This window comes from Rana temporaria, chromosome 10 (assembly GCF_905171775.1).
Source record: "Rana temporaria chromosome 10, aRanTem1.1, whole genome shotgun sequence".
Taxonomy (NCBI): domain Eukaryota; kingdom Metazoa; phylum Chordata; class Amphibia; order Anura; family Ranidae; genus Rana; species Rana temporaria.
Genome location: NC_053498.1, coordinates 22,862,890 through 22,872,475, shown reverse-complemented (window position 1 = coordinate 22,872,475; position 9,586 = coordinate 22,862,890).

Here is a 9,586-nt window from a genome sequence, read left to right as displayed (position 1 = left end):
CGCATTAGCAGTATGGTTGCCCTCAAAGGGCCGGTTGTATCTGTAAGACTACGTTTCCACTATTATCATAAATAATTGTCACTGCATTTCTTTATTACTGGTTTTATGGAGCGCAGGATTCAGGAGTTTGCTATGGACCGTGTGCAATATCTGACCTCTGCACCCTCCACTCTCCTTCCATCCACCCTGGGATGGGATGGGGTAGGATGGGGTAGGGTGGGATGAGATGGGATGGGGTAGGATGGGATGGGGGTGGAAGGGAGTGGGATGGGATGGGGTAGGATGGGATGGGATGGAGTATGGTGGGGTGGGGTAGGATGAGATGGAATGGGGTATAGTGGGGTGGGATAGGATGGGATGGGCTACCTGACATACATGGACCTACCTGACATACACAATGACTTCACCTACCTGACATACACTGACCTCACCTACCTGACATACATGGACCTACCTGACATACACTGACTTCACCTACCTGACATACACTGACCTCACCTACCTGACATACATGGACCTACCTGACATACATGGACCTACCTGACATACACTGACTGCACCTACCTGACATACACTGACCTCACCTACCTGACATACATGGATATACCTGACATACACAATGACTTCACCTACCTGACATACACTGACCTCACCTACCTGACATACATGGACCTACCTGACATACACTGACTTCACCTACCTGACATACACTGACCTCACCTACCTCACATACATGGACCTACCTGACATACATGGACCTACCTGACATACACTGACTGCACCTACCTGACATACACTGACCTCACCTACCTGACATACATGGATATACCTGACATACACAATGACTTCACCTACCTGACATACACTGACCTCACCTACCTGACATAGATGGACCTACCTGACATACACTGACCTCACCTACCTGACATACATGGACCTACCTGACATACATGGACCTACCTAACATACACTGGCCTCACCTACCTGACATACATGGACCTACCTGACATACATGGACCTACCTGACATACACTGACCTCACCTAACTAGGGTTGCCACCTCATCCCTTTAAAACAGAACACATATTAATTACACAGGTTCTGTGGCTAATTAAGGTGGTAATTAAGACTCATTTGGTGCCTTTCCTGCATTAAATTAGCCTCAGAACCTGTGTAATTCATATGTGTTCTGTTTTAAAGGGATGAGGTGGCAACCCTACACCTAACTGACATACATGGACCTACCTGACATACATGGATCTACCTGACATACATGGACCTACCTGACATACACTGACCTCACCTAACTGACATACATGGACCTACCTGACATACATGGACCTACCTGACATACACAATGACTGCACCTACCTGACATCATGTGTCACAGCATCCATCCAGCCAGCCAGCCAGCCAGAAAGGAGGGGAGGAGAGGAGAGCCGCCCGCCCATGCACTAGTGTTGTCATATTCTGCTCCCTAGTGCATGGTGTCGAGGAGGCTTGTAATTGCCGCCTTCTGGAGTCTGCGGCACCTATGATGGACCTCACACGTCCCGCGGTCCTGTGATTGGATCTCCAGGACGTCCATCACAGGAGCCGGGTGTACCAAGATGGCCGACCGCTCCGGAGCTAGGCCGAAGCCGCGGCCTTAACTAAGGCCGAGGCAGCGGTGCGCTCCGCGGATCACGGATCAGACACGATCCGTTGCATCACCAGTGGCAACGGAGGGCCCGTTGCGCGGGCCACATGGCAAGGTCTCGCGGGCCGGATTCATCACGCGGGCCTTGTGTTTGCCACCCCTGCCTTAGAGGGTTACCACCTCATCCCTTTAAACCCGAACACATATAAATTACACAGGTTCTGAGGCAAATTTAATGCAGATAAGGCACCAAGTGAGTTTAATTACCACCTTAATCAGCCACAGATTAATTAACCACTTCTGGACCGCCGCATGACTATACACGTCGGCACTTTGAAGAGGGATATCTCTGTTATGGTAGCAGCTAGCTACCATAAGGCCCCTTTCACACTGGGGCGGTGGGTGTGTCGGCCGTAAAGTGGCGCTATTTTTTGTGGCGCTTTACCTTCAATTTTGCGGGCTATTCGTCCGCTAGCAGAGTGCTTTTACCCCCCGCTAGCGGCCGAGAAAGGGTTCTCCAGAGGCGCTTTGCCGGCGGTATAGCCGCAGTGCCCCATTGATTTCAATGGGCAGAAGCGGTATACACACCACTCCTTCACCACTCCAAAGATGCTGCTAGCAGGACTTTTTTTTACTGTCCTGCTAGCGCACCACTCCAGTGTGAAAGCCCGAGGGCTTTCACACTGGAGAGACAGCAGCGGCCCTTTCAGGGCACTTTGCAGGGGCTATTTTTAGTGTTATAGCACCTACAAAGCACCCCAGTGTCTAACCCAAATATCCTCGTCTTGAGGCGGCAGCCTGGTTTACGATAATGGTGGTCTCTGTGGCGGATTCGCCGCGAGAACACCGTTATCAGAGGCAGGAGAGGGCCCCCCTTTCCTGCCGCTCTCCTGTGGCCTCCGATGCTTACCGGAGCCGGAGGCGATCGGGTTCTTGTCGTGGTTGGGTATGGAGACAAGTATGGAGAAGATGGCCCCCACCCGTCTCCATAACGTAGCAGGGCAGAAGCGACGTCAGTACGACACTTCTGCCCATAGCTCTTAAAGGGCCATCTTTTTTTCTCCAAATTACAATTTTTTTTTTCACATTTTTTTATTGCATTTAAGTCTAAATATGAGATTTGAGGTCTTTTTGACCCGAGATCTCATATTTAAGAGGACCTGTGATGCTTTTTCTATTACAAGGCATGTTTACATCTGTTGGACACCTGTGACCTACTTGATGGAGAGTATGATGGTGAAGCACTGGCGTATCATTCATGTGTGCAGTATTTGAGGTGCACACAGGCCCCCAAGACACTCTGCACACATGGAGAAGGGGGAAAAACCCCATCATGCTAATGTAGCGCCATGCTCCCAAAGATGGGGGCGCTATTTAAAATTTAGGGGATGTCTGCGCCAATAGTTGGGCCCAGACCTGTTGAATTATATACAAATTTGCCTCTGTTCTGGCTGTGGTACTGCCTGGTAGTATTTTCCCTTGTTGCCTGTGGGTGGCATTACCACTTCAGGCCCTTGTTGGAATGCAGGTGTACCATGGTGTATTAGGTGTCCCTCCTCGGCAGCGGTGCAGTGGGAGTGGTGACCCCGCTACGCATGCTGGGAGGGGACATTTAAGGGGCAGACGCCGGTTTTCAAGGTCCCTTGTCTCGTGGCCCTCCTGGCGCGAGGTGGGTGTGCGTGACCTCAGTCTTGGGACCACTCTGGTCTGAGGCCGTGTTCCTGTTGAGTAGGCCCAGTTATCCTGGCTGGGGCCTACGCTTTGGAGGTGATTCTGTGCTGTCTGTCCTGAGGGAAGAAGCCTTCAATGAAGGAAGCCAGGGGAGGACCTGTCCCAGAAAGGACCGAGCGGAAGGCTGGTACTTTGGGAGAGGCCTGGTAACTTATTGAAGGACGCACCTTAGCCTACAATACCTTACAGTCCGCTGGATTGGCTTAAAGGCTCTTTGGCTGTAAGGCAGTTTGGGACTTTAAATCCTGTGGCAGAGGATTCCTGACTATCCATTCTGTTTCTCAAGCGGTCTGTAGCAGATACTGTTTCTATGCTGTTCGTGCATCATTCCGGCTGCTGGGCCATGTGAGAGGGGTCTATCCGGGTAAGCAATACCCACTCAGGATTGAGTGGCGAATATTGGAACTTTGAATACTGTTGTGCATTCTGTACCGTGTGCCTGAACCTTCCCCTTCTCTCTATACTCTCTACTTCCTTTGCAAGTTTTATGCAGTGAAAATAAAGCCTACAGTTAAAGGTTTTGCATCTTGTGTGGACATTCCAATTTCTACAGACTTTCTCCCCTGGACAACAAACTTAGAGGTAACGTGTGTAGCACTACCCCCAAAGGAGCTGCTGGTTTGTTTTGGGTGGCATGTTACCTCATGGCTCCTCTGCCGTCTAAGGGTGTATGGTGGATGTAGCATTAACGGAATGTCCACGACAGGTGTCTTTTTCTGTGCTCTTTATTACCCAGCCGGGTAATAACAATACAACTTTGCAGTGATAGAAGAGTTGAAGTAGAAGGATAAATAGCAGATTCAGGCGTATCAAAAGGGAAACAGTCCTGCTTCCAACAACACTTTGTCTTCTTCGCCACTCCAGCCGGAGTGGGTATAGCGTACCTGGCAGCCAGAGTATCGCTCGGAACTTGGAGGAAAAGTCTCTGCCACAGACCCTCCTTGGTAGCACTCAGAACTTGAAGGAAAAGTCTCTGACTCCACAGCTCAAATATTCCGGACCAACATGGTCCCGGAAACCAGGAACACCGCACGCCAAGTGCACCCCGGCCTGGTAGGCCACCCCAGGTGCCGCACTCGAAGAAGAAGAACCCAGACCAATTGCGTCTGTCTCATAAATACCCTCCCCCAGCATGCACAGGGAGGAGAAACCCTCCTGATAGGCAGCTGGGGAAAAGCACACAAACTTTGACTACACTGCTGCCACCTATCGTCCTGGGGTGGGAACCTTACCCCAGGAGCAACAGAATAAGCCCACAGCACAGCCAAGCTGAGACAGAGACCCAATTTGAATAGATTAACTGGATCAGAGCTAACTAACTCTCTGATCCCCCTCTAAATTTAACAAAGCACCGGTACTTGGAAGTAACCAGGCGCTACACGTGCATTTTCCAAAATCTAAACCAGCAGCTCCTTTGGGGTATTGCTACACTAATTTTTTATGTTCACAAGTTGGCGTACAGTACAGAATTTTTGAGACTTTTTTTATAAGAAGAGAGGTGGCGGCAGTCGCATTTACTGATGCCTCCTCTTTAGATCCAGTCGGCGCTGCCCACTCCATTACAACTGGTGCTTAGCGGAGTGATATGGCTTGAAGTGCTTTGCCCCAATATACATTTTGAGGGCGGGTCTTTGCAGCACGGGGGAATGGGCAAGGAGCTGTTTGAGAAACTGGAGAGAACTAACCCAGTGGGGTACAACCGATATTTTCTTCCCGGGCGCAGAAATGATTTACGCCATTCTCACTTGGTCCGATGCCACAGCCAGTCCTAGTATCGTTTGTGGAGAAGGTCCAGAGCATGTGTGATCCACTGATGTCACCGGCCTTCCTCCCCTGGCCAGAAGAGAGAAGAACCTTTATTTATCCTGTTTACAATTGTAACGGGAGTCACTTTTGGGCACAGATTGAGCCAGAAAATAATGGACATGCAGAATATGTCTTAGACTGCAGCCCAATTGTCTGTCTGTTGTGATGTAAATTAATCTAGGATGGCTTCTAAGGATCTTTCATTGTGGCTTGTGCTATTTGACCCTGTATTGTGTGAAGGTCTATTGATTATAATGTGTATTGTGAGTTAGCAGACAGCCTAGAGGTCAGGTGTCTGAATCATCAGCTGTAGTTAATTAGCTCATGTAAATTGGGTCAGGATGTCTACTAAAAGATGTGTATTGGGGCTCATTGGGTAAGCATTGTGTGATGTTGTGGGTGGAGTTGGGTCATTGTTCATTTGGTTACTACAGTATCCTAATTGTATATAAGAGCTGTATTTCTCAATAAAGGGTCTCATTCCTGTTGAACCTCAAACAGAGCTGTGAGTCTCGTTAATGGGGGAATTCGTATGGGTCATGTTCGCCGGATTGTGGATAGCTGCCTTGGGTTCGGGAATGGAATATCCTAAACGGCTTTAACCCCTGTCCCATTTGGGGTGCCGTTATAACAATTATCATCGAGAGTGTGAGGGAAAAAGAGAATCCAAAATGTGGGTTGTGCCCAGAACAGGATTAAAAAAAAAGATTAATCTACGGCCAGATCTATCCAAAATTACAAGTTTTGTCTTCAGTTCTAGTACAGGCAAGATGCCAACAGTGCATAGTATGACACTCTACCCAGCAAATATAGTGATAACTACTTGAGTCCCGGGCCGTAGTAAAAAGACGGCCTCCAGGTGGCTCTATAAATCTGGGAGGACGTCTTTTGACGTCCTCCGGCCACTGGGGGACGCGCGCACACGGCGCGTCCCCGAGATGCCGATGCATGTGCCTGGCGGCCGCGATGTTCGCCGGGTACCCGCGATCAGCAATGACAGAGCAGGGACGTGGAGCTCTGTGTGTAAACACAGAGCTCCACATCCTGTCAGGGAGAGGAGACAGATGCTGTGTCCCTTGTACATAGGGACACAGCATCGGTCACCTCCCCCAGTCAGTCCCCTCCCCCCACAGTAAGAATCACTCCCAGGATACACATTTAACCCCTTCCTCGCCCCCCAGTGTTAACCCCTTCCCTGCCAGTCACATTTATACAGTAATCAATGCATTTTTATAGCACTGTTCGCTGTATTAATGTGAATAGTCCCAAAAATGTGTCAAAATTGTCCGATGTGTCCGCCGCAATATCGCAGTCCTGACAAAATTCACAGATCGCTGTATTACTAGTAAAAAAAACGCAAACCAATCACTATACGCCTATTGCGATTTTTTTTTTTTTACCAAAAATATGTAGAATGCATATCGACCTAAACTGAGAAAAAAAATATATTTTTTTTTAAAAAAAATGGGATATTTATTATAGCAAAAAGTAAAAAATATTGGGCCAGATCCACAAAAACCTGACGTAACTTAAAAAATCCAATTTAAGTTACACTGGCTTAAAGTTTCTACCTAAGTGCCTGATCCACAAAGCACTTATCTAGAAATTTCAGGCTGTGTAACTAAAATTCCGCCGGCGCAAGGCGTTCCTATTCAAATGGGGCGAGTCCCATTTAAATGAGGCGCGCTCCCGCGCCGGCCGTACTGCGCATGCGCGTCGGCCGTACTGCGCATGCGCGAAGTTACGTTACGCTGAGTTTTGAGGATCGCGACGGCTTAAAGTTGCGTCGGGGAAAAAAAAAATGACAGCGGCATGCATTCCTGAGGGAGAACTCCATGCCAATTTTCAAAGAAAAAACCGGCATGGGTTCCCCCCCCAGGAGCATACCAGGTCCTTAGGTCTGGCATGGGTTGTAAGGAGACCCCCCCACGCCGAAAAATTGACGTAGAGGGTCCCCCTACAATCCATACCAGACCCGTATCCAAAGCACGGTACCCGGCCGGCCAGGAAGGGAGTGGGGACGAGCGAGCGCCCCCCCCCCCCCTCCTGAGCCGTGCCAGGCCGCGTGCCCTCAACATGGGGGGGTTGGGTGCTCTGGGGCAGGGGGGCGCACTGCGGGCCCCCCCACCCCAGAGCACCCTGTCCCCATGTTGATGAGGACAGGACCTCTTCCCGACAACCCTTGCCATTGGTTGTCGGGGTATGCGGGCGGGGGCTTATCGGAATCTGGGAGTCCCCTTTAATAAGGGGGCCCCCAGATACCGGCCCCCCACCCTAAGTGAATGGATATGGGGTACATCGTACCCCTATCCATTCACCTGGAGGCAAAAAGTAAAAGTTAATAAACACACAACACAAGGGTTTTTAAAATAGTTTATTATTCTGCTCCGGACGCCCCCCCTGTCTTCGTTATTAGCTCAATTACCAGGGGGGGCTTCTTCTTCCGCTCTCCGGGGGTCTTCTTCCACTCTCCGGGGGTCTTCCGCTCTCCGGGGGGGCTTCTCCGGACTCCGGGGGGGCTTCTCCGGACTCCGGGGGGCTTCTTCCATCTTCTCCCCTCTTCCGCTCTTGACTCGGCGAACCCCGGTTCTTCTGCAGCTCTCCGGTGCCTTCTTCTTCAGCGCTGGCTACCTGCTATGTTTGTGTGTTAGCTCGATTTCAAACAGGCAGCCGGCGCGGTCTTCTGTGGCGTCAGGGTCTTCTGGTCTTCTGTTCTTCCGATGTTGTCTCGTCGCCTGTTGTCGCTGTAATGATGGAAGCGCGCCTTGCATCACATTTATATAGGCATCACCGTCCCATCATGCTCCGGTAGGTACCCACGTGGTGGGTGCCTACCCACGTGCACCCACCACGTGGGTACCTACCGGAGCATGATGGGACGGTGATGCCTATATAAATGTGATGCAAGGCGCGCTTCCATCATTACAGCGACAACAGGCGACGAGACAACATCGGAAGAACAGAAGACCAGAAGACCCTGACGTCACAGAAGACCGCGCCGGCTGCCTGTTTGAAATCGAGCTAACACACAAACATAGCAGGCAGCCAGCGCTGAAGAAGAAGGCACCGGAGAGCTGCACAAGAACCGGGGTTCGCCGAGTCAAGAGCGGAAGAGGGGAGAAGATGGAAGAAGCCCCCCGGAGTCCGGAGAAGCCCCCCCGGAGTCCGGAGAAGCCCCCCCGGAGAGCGGAAGACCCCCGGAGAGTGGAAGAAGACCCCGGAGAGCGGAAGAAGAAGCCCCCCCTGGTAATTGAGCTAATAACGAAGACAGGGGGGGCGTCCGGAGCAGAATAATAAACTATTTTAAAAACCCTTGTGTTGTGTGTTTATTAACTTTTACTTTTTGCCTCCAGGTGAATGGATAGGGGTACGATGTACCCCATATCCATTCACTTAGGGTGGGGGGCCGGTATCTGGGGGCCCCCTTATTAAAGGGGACTCCCAGATTCCGATAAGCCTCCGCCCGCAGACCCCGACAACCAATGGCAAGGGTTGTCGGGAAGAGGTCCTGTCCTCATCAACATGGGGACAGGGTGCTCTGGGGTGGGGGGGCCCGCAGTGCGCCCCCCTGCCCCAGAGCACCCAACCCCCCCATGTTGAGGGCACGCGGCCTGGCACGGCTCAGGAGGGGGGGGGCGCTCGCTCGTCCCCACTCCCTTCCTGGCCGGCCGGGTAGCGTGCTTTGGATACGGGTCTGGTATGGATTGTAGGGGGACCCCCTACGTCAATTTTTCGGCGTAGGGGGGGTCCCCTTACAACCCATACCAGACCTAAGGGCCTGGTATGCTCCTGGGGGGGAACCCATGCCGGTTTTGTTTTTTACAAATTGACGTGGAGTTCTCCCTCGGGAAAGCATACCAAATGCCGTCGCTGCAATGGGCCTTTACAAGGTGTGACTAACTTTACACTTTGTAAAACGAGCCCTAATTTTACACTTGCAAAATAACACTTACGGCGCAAAAAAGAAGCTAGAAAGCTTTGTGGATCGCCTTAAGTGCTAATTTGCATACTAGCAACGGCATTTCGACTCGAAATGCCCCCAGCGGCGGATGCGGTACTGCATCCTAAAATTAGGCAGTGTAAATCAATTACACATGCCAGATCTTCTGTGTAACTTTGGAAAAAGCCTTTTGAGGATCGTTTCCAAAGTTACACACAGACTGAACAGCACTTAAGTCGGAGTATCTCTTTTGAGGATCTGGCCCATTGTTTTTTTTTTTTCAAAATTGTCGCTCTTTTTTTTGTTTATAGCGCAAAAAATAAAAAACTCAAAAAAAGGACGTCAATTTTGTTTGGGAGGCACGTCGCACGGCCGCGCAATTTTTATTTAAAGCGAAGCAGTGCTGAAAGCTGAAATTTCGCCTGGGCAGGAAGGGGGTATATGTGCCCAGTAAGCAAGTGGCTAAAATAC